We start from the raw sequence: 22,681 nt of genomic DNA on the forward strand, positions 1-22,681 counted from the left end.
ATATATATATATATGTATATATATATATATATGATTGGCTATAAGTATTTTCAGAGGAACATGTAATGTGGTCAAAGGATAGAGCCAGCTAAATACAGACAGGGTCAAATATACAACACAAATTTTCTAATTATTTCAACAAGTTATAATTAAAAAGGAAATGCAGCTATTCAGGGAAATGTACATCAAATGCAATGTATTTTGATCATTTCTTGAGTATAAACAGATTATACTGGTATAATTATACAGATTATAAACAGATTATTCCAGTAGACTTGCCTTTATTGAGAATATATTCTGACTGATGTTCAGGTATCTAACTAAGCTCAGACATCCTAAAGAACCAAGTTGCTTTTCTATTTTCTCTCCACTGTAAAAATAACAAGATTTAAAATTTTATCATGCTGCTAATCATGTACTCAAATGATAGCTGGACTTGTAAGGAACCAGAATTTTTGGCAGCTGGGTTGAGGATGTGTATATGATGGTAGAGAGATGAAGGCTTTCATTCCTTACCAAGTGTATTAGTCAGGGTTCTCTAGAGTCACAGAACTTATGGAATGTCTTTCCATATAAGGGAAATTATTGGAATAAATTACCGTCTGCAGTAAATTAACCCTACAATGGGCAGCTGTGAAAGGGAAGTCCAGTAATCTATTAGTTGCTTAGTTCCATGAGGCTAGGTGTTTAGCTGGTTTTCTGTATAAGTTGAAACCCTAAAGAAGTAGATTCCAACAGATGTTCTGGCAAGTAAGTGCAAGCAGAAGAAAATGAAGATGAAGAAGAAGAAGAAGAAGAAGAAGAAGAAGGAGGAGGAGGAGGAGGAGGAGGAGGAAGAGGAGGAGGAGGAAGAGGAAGAGGAGCAGGAGCAGGAGGAGCAGGAGGAGCAGGAGGAAGAGCAGAAAGAGGAGGAGAAGGAGGAGAAGAAGGAGAAGGAGAAGGAGAAGAAGGAGAAGGAGGAGGAGGAGGAGGAGGAAGAGGAGGAGGAGGAGGAGAAGGAGAAGGAGAAGGAGAAGGAGAAGGAGAAGAAGAAGACCTTCCTTATTCTATTGTCTTTATGTAGGCCTCCAGCAGAAAGTATTTCCCAGATTAAAGGTGTGTACCTGGATCTAACTTGGTCTTTACTTGGAACTTGCTCAGTCCCAGGCTGGCCTTGAACTCATAGATATTCTTGCCTCTATCTTCTGGGGCTAAACGTGTGTACCACCTTGTTTGGTCCTAAGCTTTTTTTGACCACTATACCTCAAAATTGGATCAAAAGTCTGTGTCTTCCAGCCTCAAGATCTAGATCACACTCGTGCCCTCCATTTCTGTATTGTAGTTCATTCCAGAAATAGTCAAGTTGACAACTGGAAATAGTCATCACACCAAGGCTTCCCTGTTGGAGAATAACTGTTTCCCTAGTGACATCTTCCTCAGGATGATTGATCTCGGAGTCTTCTGAGACATTCAGTACATAAGCTTTAGTTGAATACTGAACAACTCTAGACATTTCTAAACACTTGGTTACCTCATGAAGGGTCCATTGTCACATTGTCTTAGAGTATCTGCAATAGATTTTCTGTGTCATCAGTACTGCACATACCTTAAGGAAACATTGATTTAAGTGTGATTTATGTTTTACTCATCCACAGTAGAATGATCTAGTTAAAATCAAACAGAATGACAGATCATCAGAGGATATTTCTCAAATACAAAGTATATTTACCTGGCATATGGTTTCCTTGGTAACTCATGGAACATCAACCAGGAGTGGCTGTGAGTCTCTGTTTGCAGAGATGGAAACAGGTGGTGTGATAGTTCAAGGTTTCTTCTTTACATGGTTGAAATAAAGTGAACGGTTGAAACCAGCTAGCTTGCATACCTATTTGAAGAAAAATGAAATAGTAGAGATAAGAGCCTGCCTATTGAATAGGTCTATGTTCATGGGTTTGGGAGGACACATTATATACTTTATATAAATATTTAATTAATGGGATGAGAGAAATGGCTCAGTAGATGATGCACTTGCCATGTAAGTGTGAGGACTGCAGTTCAAACTCCCAAGACCTAAATAAATGCCAGGGGAGTGTGGTGGCCAGTCTATGGGAATCCCAAGAGCAAGCTGGTTAGCAAGACTATCCCATACAGTGTTCCTTGGATTTACCGAGAGACCATGGCTCAACACATAAAGTGGAAATTGATCAACAAAGGCAGCTGATGTCCTCAGCTGTTGCTATGCATCTACACACATATGAACATGGAAGCACACAAACCATGCATATACACACTGACACAACAAATAAAAATAAATGAAACACTAGCTAGTCAGAGATCTGCTAAACCTTTCAGTAGACATTGGCTAGATATCTACATACATTTAAATACATTTTAAAGAGTTCCTGAGTGAGCAACCAAAATATTCAGCCTAAAAAAAATAGCATTCCATGAGAAAAGTCTGTTAGAATAGTGGTTATTAAACAGAGCAAAAAAAAAAAAATGGACACAGGGGTTCTCAAGGTCTGAAGGCAGATTTTGATTGTTTATGCCAATATGATTGATTTGAACACACACACACACACACACACACACACACACACAAGGCTATGGGAGAATTATTAATGGTAGAGGCAAATATGTCAAGGCTGGAGTCTGAAGAACTAAGCCAAAGTCACAAGCTCCTAAGTAAGAATGCTAAGAAAGTAAGAACTTCACCTTTGAAGATTTTCTTTCTGGCTGCTTTGAGTATCTACAAGGAGGACTTTCCATCTTACCACTTACCTGATGGGGTATGTAGCTTAATTATGACCTGTGATGATACTTCAGATTTGGGAATTATATGAGAATGGCTCAGTTAGCTGCTTTATGTGGGAAGAAACATGGAGAATTTAGTCTTTTTGGTCTTCAGGAAATTGACTGGAATTAGCTCGGGGGCCAGTCCTTGGTTGTCAATCATGCTCCTGTCTTTTCAAGACAATACATCTGTTTCTTTCTTCCTAGCCCCTGGCTAATAAGTAATCCCTAAATTGAAAAACAACAAAAATATGTACACCAGAAAGCTCAATATTAAACGTACACAAAGAAGTGATCTTTCTTGTGAGGACTGTGTCTGGGATGTTTATATAATAGTTTGTTAGCATACAGGTTATTCTGAAGGAGATGAGATCAATCATTGGATTTTTAAATAGTTGTAAGAATATTTACTGTGGTTTCTTATTGAAAAGTATCTCTCTCTGTCTTTTTAAAATGAAACAATATATGTTATCTAGAATATTTTAAAAATTAGAACAAGAACAATGCTACAAACGGGACTCCTTGAAGATGGTAGGCATATGGAACTCTTTTGTACTTTATGACGTCATTGTTTGTTCATCTCAAATCAGCATCATCTGACATGCTGGCCACAAACTTTCAACACTCATGCGTCAAATCTGTTGTACTGTTTTATCACTCTGAAGAGACATGAGGAAGAAGGCAACTCTTATCAAAGGAAGCATTTAACTGGGTCTGTTTACAGTTTCAGAGGCTTAATTGTTATCATCATGACAGGAAGCAGGGTGGCATGTCACCATAGTGTCTTAACAAGTGTCTGTTTGTCAGCAAGTGCTGTTGAGTGCATGTTCTCTGTACCAGTGCACATTTAGCTGTGTGGCACTTCTGTTTGTGGATCCAGAGGTTTTGCCCATTGCATTGTCTTCCCACCTCCCTACATTGAATTCCACTCCATCTTTGTTTCACCAAATAGTGATGTTAAGATACAGAAGGATGAAATTTGAACACTTCCTGAGAGTTGTGGCAGATTCAAGACGAGTATAAAAGGAAATAATTTGCACAGCTGAGAGTCCTAGGAAATGCTGTGGGTCTCAGAGTAACAAAACATTCCTAGGGCCTTAAAGTGGGGACTTTTGTGACAGTGGTGCTCTCACAGAGGCTGCCTGTCCCACCGCACCACAACACAACTCAAACTTTTCTTCCAGTGTCATTATGCTCCTCTATAACAGAATGTCTCGCCGTGTGAAATGAAGGAGAAATTCTTTCTGATTCTGAACAGCAGGTGAAAAGGAGTCTAGAGTCTAATTTCACAGGAAGAATGAATATTAAATATTTCTCTGAAAAAGAGAATTGCTAAGATAATGAAATCTGTCAACTTGAATTTTGGGGAGAAGCAATATAGATCCACCAGAAAGTCATTAACAATGTTGGATGTAAGTGTCTTCATCTTGCCAACGTCTGACATTGTCTCTCTTCCAAATTCCTATGTTAATATCCTAATGCTCTAGATGATGAAATAGAAGGTGAGATCTTGGAAGGTGACTAGGTCCTAGCATGATCAGGTCCAAGCACAATGAAAACAGAGAGTTTGAATAGAATTGTGTAAAAAAAATAAAAAGAAAAAGAAAAGAAAAAAAGAAAGAAAGAAAGAAAGAAAGAAAGAAAGAAAAAGAAAAAAAAGTCCCATCGAGCTTGTTCAGTACTCCAGCCAATTGCAGTAAGGAGAACATTCTTCAATGAAGAAGTAAGTCCTCAGCAGAAAACAGATCAACAGATCTGAATTCACTTTAATTGCTGAGCTTCCTAGCCTTTGAACCTTTGAGAAATGACTTTCTGCTGCTGGTTAGTTACCCATGCTGAAGTAGTTTGTTATAGAAGCCCTTAGCATCTTTTCAACTGAGTGTTTTCAACATAAGGGTAACCACTATTCTGTGTGCAAACGGTAAGGACACTAGACAGTTTTCAAGTAAGAGCTTTAGATGAGAATAATAGGCCACTGGGCGCTTGGGCTGTAGATGAGACTTCTAAATATATAATGGGAGGAATGTATTTTCAGAATCCTGGAAACACTGAGATTATTAGATTAAGACCTTTACTATGTTTAAAAAGAAAGGCAGAGACCATCCCTAGAGACATCAGGTGTGGCTGCTGTGTCACATATGCATCAGTAAGTGGCAGAAAGGAGAGAGGCTCCATCTACACTCACTGTTCTGATCTACATCTGAATGATTTTCCCTTAAAAACGGGAGCCTAAGATGACCACCAGACCAGTGCCACGGGGATTTGGACAGGGAGCTAGCCTGAGATGACCACCAGTCTGGCACTTCACAGGCCTGGGAGGGCAGAACATGACCAAGATGACCCCTGCTCAGTGCTATGATGTACAAGTAGGGTGCAGCACTCCTAAAACCACTCCTGAGATGACCCCAAACACTCAGAGACTCTGGGCACCACTAAAAGCAACAAGTAAGTGGTAGAGAACCAGAAGAGAAAGAGAAACAGAAGGATGTGGGCACAAATGAAGACAGGCAGAACTGCCCACTTGAGGAAAATGAGGAATGGCCTAATGTGAGTAGATGGTGATGCCATCTTGGACCATGATGGGATTTTGGCTTGTGCTGCCTCCAGGGGCCATGTCTAGGTCCATGGTCCTGAAGCAGCAAGAGTCTTTTACCACCAAAAGCCAGGCAGATATCATTAGTCTGGGCTGTCACATGGAGACATGTCAATATCTGAGGCCTGTGCAGAACTGGTCCCATCCCTTACCTGGGCATAGTGGAAGAGCTGGCCCTGGGGCATAAAAACAGAAGAATAGACCCTGCCCATAGTGAGCTGCAGTACTTGGGAGAGCAGGCTCTGAACGTTATGAGAGTTGTGGGTGAGCTGGCCCCGAGGACATGGGCATGGGACAACTGGCCTTACCACTCATCTCCCATGCAGTAGCATGAATGATGGAGAGATATTCTCCTCCCTCCTTCTCCACCCCTCACCTATGGCTGGCAGGATCATAAAAGCAGGAGAGCTAGCCCTGACCCTCACCTGCTGTAGCACTCAGAGAGCAGAGAGCAGGCCCTGCTTCTCATCTGGATAGCACAGTAGAGCTGACTGTTTTGTACCTACTAGGGTACCAGTGACCTGGCCCTGAGGTTGTGACAATTGGAGAGCCAGTCCTGCCTCTTGTCTTCTGTGCATTGACATCCGCGAAGAAAAGATTCCCTCCCCTCCCTTTTGCTTTTGGCACCAGTGGAGGGATAGGGTCCTGAGAGCAGGAGAGCCATCCTTGTCCTTCACCTGCCACAGCACTTAGGAGCAGGCCCTGTAACTCACCTGGGAAGCACAGTAGAGCTGGCCCTAGATGTGGGAGTTGTAGGTGAGCCAGTCCAGAGAGTATGCCTCTTGTCTCCTGGATGGTGGTGAGGATAAGCGAGAGACACCCTCCTCCCCTCCCTTGTCCCTCATCATCTATGGCAGATTGGAGAACATGAGCATGGGGACATGAGCATGGAAGAAGTAACCATGCCCCTTACTAGCTGCAACATTTTGGAGGGCAGGCCCTATACCTCACTTACATAGATACAGCAGAGTAGGGCTGGCCCTGGTTTCAGGATTTGTGGGTGAGCCTTCCCTGAGGATGTGAGAGCATGAAAATTGGTGGGCTAACCAGCTCAGATATGTCTCAGGCCCAGATCCAGGGCTTTGAATTGCTCCACTCCAGTATTTACCACATGAATGAACTGTTGGAATCCATGAAGGGCCTGTACCCACAGATCCAAAACTACAGGGTCTCCATGACACCGGGAGAGGAGTCCCAGTGAGGTTCCAGTATTGATAGTATAGAAGCCAGAGGCATTGTGCCAGACCAATGAGAGATTGCAATGATCATTTGCAAGCAAAGAAGTGTGGACAAAAGGGCACACTGTAACACACTATAGCTTCCACAACGAGATTTTTTTCTTCTGTTGGGGGCTAGTTTTTAAAGGGTGGAGGGTGTGTACAAGGAGAGGATGAATGGGATTGGGGTACATGATGTGAAATTCACAAAGAATCAACAAAGAGTTAAAGGAAAGGATGGCATGAGTTGGCAGTCATTAGGGGCTAGAGGACAAAACAGCTACCAACAGATTGGAAAAAGATGTTTACCAATCCAATATATAAAAAGAACTCAAGAAGTTAGACTCCAGAGATCCAAATAATCCTATTAAAAATGGAGAATAGAGCTGAACAGAGAATCATCAACCGAGGAAACTTGAATGGCCAAGAAGCACCTAAAGAAATGTTCAACACCCTTAGTAATCAGGGAAACGCAAATCAAAACAACCCTGACACTCCACCTCACACCAATCACAATGGCTAAGCTTAAAAACTCAGGTGACAGCAAATGCTGGTGAGGATCTGGAGAAAGAGGAACACTCTTCCGTTGTTGGTGGGATTGCAAGCTGGTATAACCACTCTGGAAATTAGTCTGATGGTTTCTCAGAAAATTGGACATAGTATTACCTGAGGACCCAGCTATACCACTCCTGCACATATACCCAGAAGATGCTCCAACATACAACAAGGACACATGCTCCACTATGTTCATAGCAGCTTTATTTATAATAGCCAGAAGCTGGGAAGAACCCAGATGTCCTTCAACAGAGGAATGGATAAAAAAATATGTGGTACATTTACACAATTGAGTATTACTCAGCTATTAAAAACAATGAATTTGAGAAATTCCTAGGTAAATGGATGGAACTAGAAAATATCATCCTGAGTGAGGTAACCCAGTCACAAAAGAACACACATGGTATGCACTCAGTGATAAGTGGATATTAGCCCCAAAGCTGGTAATACCCAAGATACAATTCATAGACCATATGAAGCTCAAGAAGAAGGAATATCACAGTGTGGATGCTTCAGTGATTCTTAGAAAGGGGATCAAAATACTCATAGGAAAAAAAATGGAGACAAAGTGTGGAGCAGACAAAGTGTGGCCTTGAAAGGAAAGGCCATCCAGAGATTATCCCACCTGGGGATCCGTATACAGTCACCAAACCCAGATGCTACTGTGGATGCCGAAGTGCTTGCTGTCAGGAGCTTGATACGGCTGTCTCCTGAGAGGCTCTGCCAGAGCCTGACAAATACAGAAGCAGATACTCTCAGCCAAGGAACTGAAGGAGATGAGGGAGACCTGCTTCCCCATGTGGGGAGCAACAGTGTCAACTGGCCAAACCTCTGGGGACTGCAGGGGACAGGACCACCAACCAAAGTGTACACATGGAGGGACCCATGGTTCTAGCTGCATATGTGGCAGAGGATGGCCTTGTTGATTGTCAGTGAGAGGAGTGGCCCTTGGTCATGTGGGGGTTTGGTGCCCTAGTATAGGGAAATGCCAGGGCTAGAAGGCAGAAGTGGGTGGGTGGGAAGCACCCTCACAGAGGCAGGAGGAATGCGGATGGGATAGAGGGTTTCTGGAGGGGAGACCTGGAAAGGGGATAACATGTGAAGTGTAAATAAAAAATATCCAATAAAAAATATTTAAAAAAAGAAAACTCGAGGAAAGGGGTTTACCATCTACTCTGTGGAGGAGAGTCAAGACTGTGAGCATATGCTTTTAGTGGCTAATGCACCTATCTCTGCAGCCCAACAGTTAGTCCGTGAACAAGAAGAGAAATGGGCAGAAGTTGTGACAATGTTTCTTGGAATAAGGAGTAAAATCACCTAATTGGGAGTAAATGGACTGAGAGGAGTGGGGAAAGATGAGCAGAGTGCACACTTGCTCAGTGAGTGCTGCCTTCATCTCTAGATGGATAGTTAACCCTCAGGGCTGACTCCAATGATTATGTAGTAAATTGAAAAGACGTTATCCTCTAAAGAACTGGTGTTCCCATTGTTCTAGCAGAGGCAAGTGTGCTGGTTGTCATTTTACCTGTGAAAGGATAATCATAAGGACACTAAAGTATAAACCTTAGAAGAACACAAAAATGTTACAGTGAAGGATCCATTCTTCATAAAGAAAAAAGTGTCAGAGAGTCAGAGAGAAGAGAAAAAAGAGACACAAGAGGAGGTAGCCTTCACTCATATCTGACACTGTGTAGATAGGATCACTGCCAGGGACCTGAACAGCAAACTCAAGGAAGAAAATGTTTTCAGGTATCTTTGCACTCCAGAATTCAAGTCCGAGTGATGACTTTGTATGTAGTAGGCTTTTATTGCGCAGATATGCCCTCTATTCTCCCTCAAAATCGATGGCAACTGACAGTGTTCTTGTTTGTAGAAATTTATATATGATAAATTCAAGTTTTGTAGAAAAAGTTTCTTTACACTCAACTTCTTCAGGTGATTTGGGAGTTTGAGTCAAAATTCACATAGATGCCAAGATTATCTTAGGCTTGGCGTCTTGTGGAGATGCTCATTGACTCATGATTCCAACCAAGCTCTTAGAAATGAAACTAGAAGCATGAGACCTAATGTACTGCTAGCTGTCTATGATGCTTCCTAAATGGAATATATCCTAATTATTCTTGAGCAGTTTGAAACTATCAATCAAAACCATATCTGTCTTAGTTAAGGTTTCTATTGCTGTGGCGAAACACAATGACAAAGAGCAACTTTGGAGGAAAGAAAGAGTTTACTTTACTCAGGGAAGTCAGTACAGGAACTTGGAGGCAAAAGTCAAGCAGAATCCAAAAAGGAGTGCTGCTTACTGGCTTGATTCTCATAGCTTTCTCAGGTATGACTCAGGATTACCTGCCCAGAGGACAGATTGCCTCACACATCAATCATCAGTAAAACAAAAACAAAACAAAACAAAACAAAACAAAACAAAACAAAACAAAAACAAACAAAGAACCAAAACAGAAAATGACCCATAGACTTTCCTACAGGCCAATCCTATTGAGTCTATTTTTTTTAATATTCCTCTTCCCAAATGACTGTTGCTGATATACAACTAGCCAGTGTAAACAACCATGCCCTCTGGATTGATATCCTTGGTCAGAGAAATCTGTTATTGTCTGAAGTCTGTTTGTGAATTTCTGTCTGAATATTATAACATGTAATCACTATCCAAACTTCCTTTATCAGTGGAAAAAAATATGGGGGGACAAAATGAATTCTGAATAAATAGAAAAAGAAGCAATCAGGACACCTGGATTCTAATCTTTGTGTAATGCTGAGAATTTAATCCCCTGTCACTGGCTCAGATATCTTAGCTGCCAAGTTTATAGAACAAGATTGTTGGATTTGACTGTTTCTAAGGACCTTCCTTTTTTAAATATCTATAAATGTTTGAGGATGTGACTTAGTCACATACTATTTTGAAGCTTAACAACAATACTCTAAGGTTGTATTAATATTCCCAAATAATCTGAAGCAGATTTTAAAGTTTTTTAAAACAAAATTTAGTGTATTTATAACTATAATCTCTATATATTTACATATATAATCTTTATATATTTATATTATAATCTCTATTATAATTAAGGCACATGAATTAAAAATAATGTGTGAGTTTGACCAGTAATGGTGTATAAATGAAATTTAATCATCTTTGAAAGTGACCAATTCCTTCGGTTCTTCCAAAAATATTACAGGAAAACAATTTGTTAATTATTATAATAACCACAGTCTTGCCTAAATTTGCAAGATAAAGTATAATTTGGAAGGATAGCAATATTCTTTTAGAATAACTCAGTAAAATTTTTAAACAATGCACATAAAATATTCATTAGAATCAGTCACGAATTAAAACAAGAACTGTTTTTGTTTATCTGAATGGAAAAACCTAAATAAAATGATATTTATGAGTTCTGATGAAAATATTGAAATAATATGTCCATGTGCAGCAAGAAAAATACAAAGTAGAACAAACAGATGTGGGATTATTGGCAATCAAAAGGAAAAATAAAACTGTGTCTCATACATTTCTACCTTCATCATCTTCAATAGAATTTGGGTGCTGTTAATATAAATCAGCAAAAGATAGAGAACTTATGTCCCCCAAAACACACACACACACACACACACACACACACACACACACTACACACACACACACAATACACACATACACACTACACACACACACACACACACTACACACACACACACTACACACATACACACTACACACACACACACACACACACACTCAGTAGATATACAGGGTATTATGGTCAGAAACGTATAAAGACTAAATGACATATCCTAATAATATCCTAATATTAGAATCTGTTTGGCTAAGTGTGAGACACAATATATTTAACTGAATTTGTATTTATTATCAGCATATGGAAACAACTTAAAAAACTGTTTAAAATTAATATTTATTTAATTGTTTAAAATTAAATTAAAAGCGACAATTTTTACAAAAATACAAAAATAAAGCATATCTAGGAATAAGCAAAAATAATGTCATTAGTGAAAAAATATAGAACTTTTTGAGACACTAAGAAGAATATCAATCATGAAGACATGTGAGGAGATGTTGGTAGATTGAAAATCATAATACTCAGAAGGTATCTGTGTCTACATATTAAGCAAAAGTTTATTTTTAATTTTATCTCATTTTATTTCTTTAAAAATACTGACAAGTTGATGCTACAAATTGGAGGAGATAAAGTGCTGATAAAAATTCTGATGCAGGACCTTGTTTTAAAAGCTGCAAGGATTTGTTCTCCAGTATCTGACATCCTGATGTTCCTGCTTGCAAGCCAACTGACTCATGAAGCAGGATCAGCAGCTCAGAAAAAGAATCTAGATTCATGATATCTTGATGCAGAACAGAAGCAACACTGCAGGGCAGTGAGAAAATAGATGCTCAACATTAGCTATCATTCTGGAAAAAACCAAGAGTTCATTCCTACCCCACACCATACTAAATAGTAATTTTCTCCTAGAAAGTTCTAAAAGGCCAGGATGTAAGACTTTGACAAAAAAGATAGGAAACTACTTAATAGTGCAGGATGCAAAAGACTCCTTAAGATGCTCAGGAAATAAAATGTAGAAGAAAAGATGAATATGACTAAACGTGTTTTATTTGATTATTTTTTGTGTGAGTTCACTGATAAAAACATCATTTGGATGGCAATTTTAAAACTTCTCAAAGGCTACTGGCTGTGTTTATGGGCACAAACAAGAAAGAGTAGGTTCAGTGGACTGTCCTCTCAGCCTAGGTATAACGTGGCTGTTATGAGAAAAGACCTAAGGAGTTCCGGTGAGTGTGTGGAGTGTGGGACTCTCAGACACTGCTGTTAGAAGTGGAGATTGGAATAGATATGCAGGATGGTATACACATGCCTCAGCAAGGAGAAAAGAAACCTACCTTACAGGTTATACCCATCTCTGAGAATAATAGCAGCATCCCGAAGAGATGGCAGCATGCCCATGGTGCTATTCACAAGGGCTAGGGTATAGAATAGACAAGTATCTACAGATCAATGAATGGATCTAGAAAATGTGCTGTGTGTGCACACTGGAATACTGTTCAGCACGAGAAGAACGAATCTTCATTATTCGCAGCAAGGTGTATGTAACTGATAGATGTGACATTAAATGAAATAAAATCAGGCACAGAAAGAAAAATCACTGTGAAACTCTAGTGTGTGGAACTGTCTTTTATAAACTATAGAAGTTCTGTGTACCTGTACTGTTAGGAGACACGCCAGGAAAATTATGTAAAATATTTTTAAAATAAACTCATATTCTATATAAGATTCAATATTCTAAAAACTCAATATGGTTTTAGAGTTTCAAATGATTTATGCATAATTAATACAATAACACACTCAGAACAGCTCAGTGGAGTCAGTGGTCTTACTGAGGCCCCGCAGGCTAGCAAACCAGGTTGGTTGTTTTTCGTATACTTTTTCTAGGTCCTCAGTTTGGTCCAGTTAGTGCCACAGTTTCTGGACTTTCAGTTAAGCCATGTGATTCTGACTGTTGATGTGAGCACTATTTTTGACTTGGCTTGTCAGTTGGCAGGGCCCACCAACTGCTCACACACTAGCTAAGCACAGCGGTTGCCTCTCAGGCATGGTGCCAAATGTGACATTTCACTACTTTAAATAATCAGACACTTGCAAGCCATCACGGTGTTTGGGATTCCAGTCTCTTGGCAGTCTGTTGCTGAGGATAGCTCACATGAACAGGATGTGAGAAGTGAGGGCCGAGAGAAATTGTTTTTTTTTTGTTGTTGTTGTTTGTTTATTATTCAAAGGTGTGAGATAGAGTGGGATGAGTGTTCTAATCCAGCACCTTCCATCTCCTGGACATATTCTAATGTCGCTTCTTGCATCTCCTGGACTACCCACAATTCTTAGGGACTGTACAGAATTCAACGTTGTCTGAGCAAATATTAAATGGTCGTTTGTCGGAGCCTCCACAGCGTGAGTTATTCACAGAATGAGCCATTGAACCCAGATTATTTTCACTGTGTTCTCAAACCATGAATTCCCTCTTTTTAACAAAATTCCTTTGGTCTGACTAAGAATGACAAGGAGGTAAGGTGGTAGGAGAAGAGACGTAGGGTTTTCATGCTGAAGCATTCTCTTATGATAAAAATAGCTATTGCTATGGGAAAGGGAATAGAAAATACAGCACTATATCAGACTTACAAAATACTGACTTCCGGTCTGTTCTCTTAAAATTCACCAGGTTGACCTGGCAGGTAATGTCCTGTTATCTGTCTAGCACCAAAATATCTGATCATTGAGGTGATAAGTTCGCCAGCTGATTACTAAGGGGAATTTGCATTGTCGTTAATGTGAAGAAGAATACAATGGCATCTTTGAGGGAACTAAATACCTAGTTTGTGTGACATTTTCTTCAACAAGGTAGAAAAATATGCCCGAATCTCGCCACTGTGAACCACTTTGAAATTTGGCAATTCAGAGCTTGTTTTTGCCTGACAGCTTTCCCAACATGTATTCTAAGTGAGTTTTAGACTAAAATTGTCAATTAGGAGGCTGTTTAATTTGTTCAGTTCAAGGTCAATAAAACTATATATTTTCAAGCAAGTTTTGCCTTTTGGAGATTAAAGTTTGTTATACTTAAGGATCTAGTATTCTTCTTGGGTAAAGGCACAGCAAGAAACTTCTTAAGGCCCAATAGGAGAATTAGAAGTGTTTAGATAGGTATGCTTTGACTGGCCTATAAAAAATGTAAATTTCCCTACTTTGTTAGTTTTTTCTAATATATAATTTCACACAGTGTATCTTGATTATATTCACTCTCTCCTTCCAGGCACCCTAGGTTTATTTCCAACCCATTCATCTATGTCTTTTTTTTTTTTAACACCGAATCCAGTCCAATTTGTGCTGCCCATACACTCTTAGACATGTGACCTTCACTGGAAGGTGGTCAACCCACAAGGGGCTACCATAAAGAAAACTGCTTCTCCCTCTTTCAGCAGTGATCAGTTGTCTACAGCTCCTTTAGTCAGGGGTGGGACTTCATACCAGCATCCCCTTTCCATGCTGCCATTTTAATCTGCCCTGACCTTGGGCACATCTTGGGCATGCGGTCTCAATTGCTGTGAATTCGTAGATTTGGCTGCCCTGCTGGGTCTAGAAAGCACTATACCCCTATTTTCATTTACTACCTCAGACTTATATATCTCTCTGTCTCCTCTTCCACAAAGATCCCTAAGATTTTGGAGAAGGGGTGGTGATATAGACGCTGTTTAACACTGGGTACCATGCAGTCTCTCATTCTCTACATCTTGATCCTACAGCCTTTGCCATCTATTTCAAATAGAAACATTTCTGATAAGCCATGGCAGATGCACAAATCTATGCATAGAATGATAAGTCCTTGGGAGTTGGCTTAATGTGGTTTTTAATATCTTAACATGACAGTCTGACCTTTGACATAAATCATATTTTTGCTTCTTTGAAAAATCAGCCAGTGTAGCCAATTACAGGACTAAAATTCTCGGCTATAGGTCCAGATGGTCATTGCTATCTTTAGGTGGACATCGTTCTTCAGTGTTTCATCTCTTGCCTCCTCTGTTATCTTATAAGCATTTGTCATGGGGCCTGTGGTGCTGATGACTGGACTCTTACATTGTCCTTGCAAGACTAAGTTTAGCCATTATGGCCTAAAGCCTATATAAACTCCCAATGTCAGAATTACCTGATCCATCTAATGGAGCTCCAGTTATAGACTATTTTCCAGTAATGTCTAACTTCTACTTCTTCCTCACTTGACCTTTTGGTTAATTTAGTTTTCTTTGTAAAATTCACATGAAGTCCATTATACAGTTGCTTCTTTTATTCTGATACTAGATACCATGGGTCATTGAGGAGTTTTCTGGATTCTTGGTGACCAATTTTTTCCTTTGGTCAAGAGTTTCTACTCTATCAAATCTGTCTTGAATAAGAAACAGTGATTTCATCTGTCAAAAAGCTGTCCTTGATGGCATCAGTTGTTGTGAGGAGAATCAACCTCTTGGTGGAATGTGGCTTCCTATGTACGCTCTGGGTTATTTTCTTCCCAGCCCAGAATCAATATAATGAATAGTTGTATCTATTGGCCCAGGAATTTTTGCAGATGTGGATTTCTGTGGAATCTTCTAGCATTAATTCTTCAATTCTAAATGCTTAATGGGTAAATGGGTAGTTACTAAATGGGTAGTTATCTCTTCATGAAAATGTACTCATAATCTTGATGACTGTCAATAGGAAAAAACACAAAACAAAACAAAACACAAATCCAATGACTTCTTGGTGAATTTCTCGTTTTGACATAGCATCAGGCACTCTTGCTTCTATTGATAGCTTATGAATTAAGGTTTTGCCAAACACATTTCTTTTTCTGAAGTGTCAAATTCAGGCCCCTAAGCAATCATGAGGTTTAGGGCTTTCTATGTTTGTGCTATATACAAAAGGACATATAAAAATCCATAATAGAAGACTTGTCTCTAAGACTCAAAATAAATATTTAAATTATTTGCCAGAAACTACTTAAATTGGATAATAATATCTATGTGCACAAAAGTTTTTCAAGGATCACCATTAAACAAGTTTCTAGTTATTCAGTCAGTTGGACAGACTAGATATGAGAGCCTGATGACCTATATCCATTATGAAGACAACAAAATATTTTCTACATTTCTATATATCCATTTTAATTTAAGGTTTGTTTTGATGTCTATAAGGTTTAGATTTGAAAAACTCTGTGTATAAAACAACAAAATGGTATCACACAATAGTCAATGTGAGAATTATTATTGGGATTATTATATGACAGGGGCCATCTAAATGGGCACAAACCCAATAGAGGTTGGTTATGGAACTACAAAGATTCTGGTAAAGAATTCCATTTCTAAACATTTATTCTAAGAATCTTAATTTTTAAAGAGATGAAAAGTTGCATAGGGGGAAGAAGTTAAGGAAATAAGAAAGAAAACATTAAAAATAATAGTTTTACAATATACTAAATTTACTGAAAACAACTAATGAATCCAAAAATCTAAGAAAGACAATGAAGTTCAAGTAGAGGAGACAAAAATAGTCATCTCAAGATACAGTTAATCAAATAGTTAAAATCAAGGATAAATAGAAGATATATGTTGCTGCTTATAGTATCTACACAATTTATATGACCTAATATCTGCCCACTGGTGTTAAGCAAGATGTGGTAAAAATAAGCATGAATTGTTTTGATGTTTAGTAAGAAAGAAAGTACTCTGTCATGAATAAACTTAAAAACTATTGACCAAGTAAAACATTTATTAAGATAAATGTTTGGGCCAAGAAATGAGGATTGATTGTAAGGAATAGGAATATGGGATGAAACACTTTAAAATGGGTACATGAGGATGGCTGCAGGGCTTTGTACACTTATTGAAAACCATCAAATTATGTGTATTTAAAATCGGCTAACTTAAGATACAAACTTATATTTAGTAAAGTTGCTAAATAAGTAAACAAAATAAACTCCCCTAAAAGACAATATTTAACATAGCATGGAGGAGCAGGCCTAATTTCCACTTTGTAAAGATAATATTCTAATCACTAAAGCCTCAAATACTTTAAATGTAAAAGGCTGGAAGAGATTATAGCATTAAAACACTCACAAAAATCCTGGAGTAACTATTAGTGTGAGACCAAGAACATCCCAGAACAAGAACATGAAGCACACCTGATGATTTCATCATAATGAAGTCAATTTGTGATGATAATGGAAACAACCTTACTGAAGTGGCTCTGCTGAAGGAGAGCTACAACAGCAGAAGCCAGATATTCTAGAGCAGGAGGAGGAAGCAGAGCAGTCCCGTTACAGTGAGCCGATCTCAGCTCTTCTCAGCTCGTATCTTTTAAGAGTTTAATAACTGGAGCTGGTAGACAGAACAGACACCATCTTGATCAAAATGACATCTCTAGAAACCTTTACTTAACAACCACTTAAAATTCACATTGTTTAAGTATAGTTACCAACATGGGGGAAGTACCCTGCCAAAAGAACAGTCTCCATCCACTGAAAAGAACTGAAATTAGGGGCTGTAAAGATGGCTCCATAGTTAAGAACACTTGTTGCTATTGTAGAGGACCTGGGTTTAGTTTCCACCACATGGGTGTGGTAACTTTAGAACTATCTGTGACTCCTGCTTCTTAGGATCCAATGCCCTCTTCTGGACTCTGTAGGTACCTGCATAACTATTATACATATGGAAATGAGCTGGCACACATGAATACACATTTGTAAAAAGAGAGAAAGCAGTAAGATGAGTGGCTAAGGTGGTGAGGGTAGATATGTACATATATACCAGTTTATATACATACATATATACACATATTATTCAACAAATCTAGTAGAACAAAATAAAATTATAAAATAGATGCATACACTGTAATTCTTCTCAAACAGGCTTATCTAATATTTAAGAGGTAAATTGATGCAATGTGTTTAAATTAGAATGGACCCAATGCTGTTTAACATATGTTTATGAGAAATGGTTATACACAGAGGCAAATAGCAAAATTGCAATGGGTAAATAGAGGGAAGATATGAGAGGCTTATGAATTAGCGAATATGCTGTCAGAATCTTAACAAAGACTCAGTGATGAATGCTATTCTGAAGATAAGACTCAAGGTCAGACCTTAGGTTTTTTTTTGTTTTAGAAGATTAAATTTACTTATATAATACAGAAAGAATTATGAACATACTGCAAGAGTGACTTCCAGATCTTTGGCCATATAACCACAAAAGTACTGAAGGCACAATGTGATTAAAAGAGCTTTTGAGGCAGAGCAAACTGAGCCAATACAATATCTTTTATGATATTTAGAATTTTAATGAGTATATGTTTTATTCTAATATGTAAATGACTTGTGGGCATTCTCTGAGAGTTTCTTAAACTTACACAGAGGGTAGCTTGTAAGGGGACTTAATGACTATTTGATATCCTGATAGATATGTAAAATAGCTTTTCAAAGGTTAAACAGGGTAATAAGTCCAAATGAAGACTATTCAAAACCAGAACAGAATGAGAAGGAGTAGGTGAGGCTGACTTAGTGGGAAGGGTTGCTTAGTTTCATGATCCTGGTGATTTTTGTTGTGGTGGTAAAGAGGGTATTGCATATAAACAAATTTGTAAACCCATTTTTATAAATGCTTCCCCTGGGGCTTCGTGTGCCTGTCAGCAAGAGGTGGATCATGCAGAGAACTGAGCAGAAGAAAGCTAAACAGCAATTCACTTTAATCCTGCACTTTGCATTCAGATGAATATGCAAATAGGTTCAGTGAAGTGAACCTGGTTATGAAACTCGAGTTAAATTGTTTTAAATGGGCAGAATGCAGGGTAGCGCATGAGCTCAATCTATCTTCTTTGAGAATCATGTGGTTTGGGTATCGTTCTGAAGTGATCTTCATTAATCCATTTGGAAGGACATGCATGGGGGTAAAAGTGTTTGTCTCCTCAGACTTGTTTGGTTTGATTAGAAAAATAACATCTTTAAAATGTATTTATATATTTGAATAAAATATATTTATAAAAGTTATAAGACTTTTATATAAAATGTATAAAAATTTTATATAAAATATTTATAAATTTTAAATAAAAGATAACTTTTATAAATAAAAATAATATAAATACAAATATAAAACTGTACAAATGTAGACTAAAGATGGATTACATACTCATAGCAATAGATGCATGTCTGTCTGTCATTAATCATCTCCCTGTATCATTTCCTGCTTTACTTAAAGGATAATGGTTTTAAATCTTTAAATATCATGATAATTAGATAAATCTCAATTACTTAGCTATTCATGTTTTAATTCTTTTATCTGTTCTTTCTCCATTAAATTTGGTCTACTGATAACACAATTCCAAAGGAGTCCATTGTATTTTGTTGTAAATTACCTTGAATAAGATTTTTGTTCCTAATACTGCAAGAAACTGTGCTCTCTCTTCCTAGCCTTACTTATCTGCTGTCTTCATTCTCTTGCCTCTTCCTTGCTTCTCTGTCAAGTCTTTGTTCAGCCAGGAAAAGAAAATGCTCACTGTCAGAAGAGAAAAGAGGACAGGAGCAAAGGCTGCTCTAAGAGCAGGAGATAGGACCCTATGTTGCAATCTCTACTTTGTATTTGCTGATGCCCAGTTATCATTCAAAGAAGCTAACTTAATTTGACATGGCTGTCTGAGAACTGGAAGTTGTAAAAGCTTTCTGGGAGATTTTAATGCGTTATTCAAACGGAGCATAGGATCCTCAAAGGAGGTTTGGTGTAACGTAGAGAGTCTAAACTCTACTACAAAGAACCCAGTATCATTGGTTGAAGGAGACTGGAAGAGTTTCCAAGTCTTAAACTATGGGGGAGGTTAGATATTTCTGTCTTTTGCAACAATTCCAGGACTAGTGGTTCTCAGAATCAAAAGACTAAATATAAATTATTTTGTCTTGTTCCTCTGTGGAAATTTTTCAAGAGTAAAAGAAATCAAACAACCAAGCAAAATCATTTATTGTATGAAATTTATTTCCATTTATTATAAAAACGAAGAATTTTATGTATCTAATTAATCCAGGGAAGAGGTAAGGAACTATGCTCCAAGGTGAATGGATTTAGCAGAAGCCTGGGATGGGTTCTGCAAAATACCTACCTCTCTTTCTTTAGGAAGACAATAATTCCGTTCCATTTGCAGATTGTTCTGTAAACAATTATGGAACCAATGCACCATGGATAAAAATTCTGAGTGAGAATATATTTTTTCTTTGTGTCGCAGATGAAAACAGGAAACAGAAACTGGAAGGAGCTGGTGCAGGGGCTTGACCACAGCAGCTCTAGTATCCTTGGTTCTCTGGCCTTAACAAGAGAGAACTCTGGCATCTTACCTCCTCCTAAATGAGCACCCTGCTTGGAGGCCATACTAAGGGGGTTACTAAAACTCCACCTTAATAGAAGCTCATTAAAGGAAAAGCTAAATTTCTGGCCTAGGTGCCGAACTAGCATTCCAACATTCCAAGCTACACAAAACGTAAGAGTTAATCTGATTGGGCAGGTCAATCATCTGGCTAAGAGATAACACTTCAGGAGCTGAGATCACTTCAAGCCATGCTAAATAGATAGGAGGGATAATTATGGCTTTAACGTACCTTTACTTTCCAGAAAGCCTTTTTTTGGTACAGTAGCTTATAGAGTTGCAGCCCTGAGTCTAAGTTAGGCCTGTGCACTATTGGAATTATACAGAAAAGCATCATTTCCCCCTTTTCTTTTGTATAATTGTCTAAGCCTGGATATGCTTTACCAGACATATCCAGGCCTTTCTCTACAGCTACTTTTCTTTTGTGGTACCTAACTCAATGTTTTTTTCTCTTTGCTCATCTCCTTCCTCCAGACAGCAACAGACAGTAGTACTCATTTCCTGTCCCCCATTCCCTTTTAAATGCTGATAGACCCGCGTTTGAATTACATTCTGAGTTTGTTTTAAAATTATTTTATTAAGAAAATCGGGAACCTGAGAGAAGAGCCAATTTTCTCAGTGGTACCCCAAGTAGGAATCTTCAAAATTTCTGGTAACATAGCATATTCTTCTTTCTCAGATACTTTTAAAAGTACAGGTAGTATATCCATCAATTAAATTTTCTTCCAAGAGAAGGAACATAAAAAGGCCATTAGTTTCAAGGATCAAAAAGATTGCAAAGGGGAAAAGCTCTTGGAAAGTTTTCAGAAGATGACCCAGAAGGCAGTCAGCTACAGAAGCATTGGCTCAGTTTCACATACATGCTCTTTGACACTGACACTATCAAGTCCATTCTTACAGGTGGGCGAACAAAATTGGAAAATTGATCTTGATATCTTTAAAAAGAAATTGTATTTTCTAGGCTTTTACCAGGCTAAAATAAAATTTTTCCAATCATCTGTCTGTTCCTTTTTTTAAAAAAATTTAATTCCTAATTAGATTGCTTGTGAACATTCTGTCTCCAGCCTAGTTGCTGTCTTGATTGCCGGCAGCAGGACTCAGAACCTCAATTGAAAATTTTGGACTTGATATGTGGAAGGACAAAGCAAGAAAGGGCATGGAGTTATAGGTTCTATACAAGTCCTGATGCTTTATGAGTCTTCCTGTGGGTGGATAATTAGACCAGTTGGTTAATGATAAACAAAAAATAATATAGTTTCCATTAGATACCTTCATGATTACATAATTATTTCAAATACTGTATAATAAAACATTTCCCGAGGAGATACAACACACATATCTACTCACCCCAGATAGGGACCCTTGTCAGGCAATACACCTATCACCAAAATTGGTGAGCCAGTGAGTTTTACTGGGTTTACCTAAAGGAATATAGGTGAGGGGCTATTTGCAGGAGCAGAAATGATTAAAAAACAGCTGTATCACCGCATGTGTGACAATCACAAAGCTGAGAACCTGGAGCAACTGCACATTCCACAAGCAGCTCAACAGACTGAAGAGTGTTGTTTCTCAGTGCCTCAGTTGATCTAAACATCTTCCAGGCAGCTCAGCTGGTTGCTGCTTCTAGGCAGCTGTTCTGGTCTGTCTTTGCATTTTTTTCTCCTCTGAGAGTATTCTTAGCAGTTCTGCTTGTTTTGGGAGATATTTAAATTGGCAGCATTCAATCTGGCTTTTCTTAATCAGCCACCATGTCCCTACTAGCCTAGGCCTGTGGCCAGGAGCAGCAGCAGAATATGCAGCAGCTCAGACCGTCAGCTCAGGTGGCCAGAGACACTGGCCCTGCCACCCACGAGATGCCAGCGTGGGAGATGGCTCTGCCAATCTCTCATGCTGTCTCCACAAGGCTAGGCAGCTCCCAGACTACCCCTGCCATCCACACAGGCCTGGTAGGAAATGAAACACTAATGCTTAAAAGTTAATCGAAGGCTTTATATATTTGGTAATGCTCAATAACAATATGCCCATACAATTAGAGGTGTTTCCCAATTAGCTATCCTAAATATAAGTTGTTACCCAGGACTGCTCTCCATATCTGCATGGCTCTTCATCCTCCTACATCTCAGCTCTCTCTAGCTCCTCCTCCTCCTTTTCCTCTTCCTCTCCTTACTCTTCCCACCTTAGCTCCTCCTACATCTGCTTCCTTTGAATTTGGCAGGACTCTCAGCTTTTAGTGCTTACTCTAATGGGGAAGGGCATAGTGAATCTGCTCAGTTACAGGAAGTTCCTGAAACTATTTTGAGTTGTTTACCTATCTGCTTAAGGAGTTTCCTGAAGGATAGAATGTTTCAATCTCTCAGGAAACTGTTACACAACACCAAAGATACAGAATTTGTTCTTAAACCTACTCTAGAGAAAGAGTGAAATGGACTGATCAGTGTAAGTTCACTCCTCATATTAACTTCTGTTTTCTGTTTGTTCATGCATTAGCTCTGTTAATAGTGTCTACTATAGAGTGAATTAAGTATCCTCTTCCCTATACATTAATATATCTTTTGTGGTTCACCAAACTCAGGGCAATAACT

The 22,681-nt window shown here is 38.6% G+C and overlaps 1 pseudogene; it reads left to right on the forward strand.

Moving 5' to 3' along the window:
* The first annotated feature begins 4,870 nt into the window (after nt 1–4,870).
* On the forward strand, nt 4,871–4,994 carry LOC114622116 (annotated as a pseudogene).
* The last annotated feature ends 17,687 nt before the right edge of the window (nt 4,995–22,681 follow it).

This window comes from Grammomys surdaster, unplaced genomic scaffold (assembly GCF_004785775.1).
Source record: "Grammomys surdaster isolate TR1022 unplaced genomic scaffold, NIH_TR_1.0 186, whole genome shotgun sequence".
NCBI lineage: Eukaryota > Metazoa > Chordata > Mammalia > Rodentia > Muridae > Grammomys > Grammomys surdaster.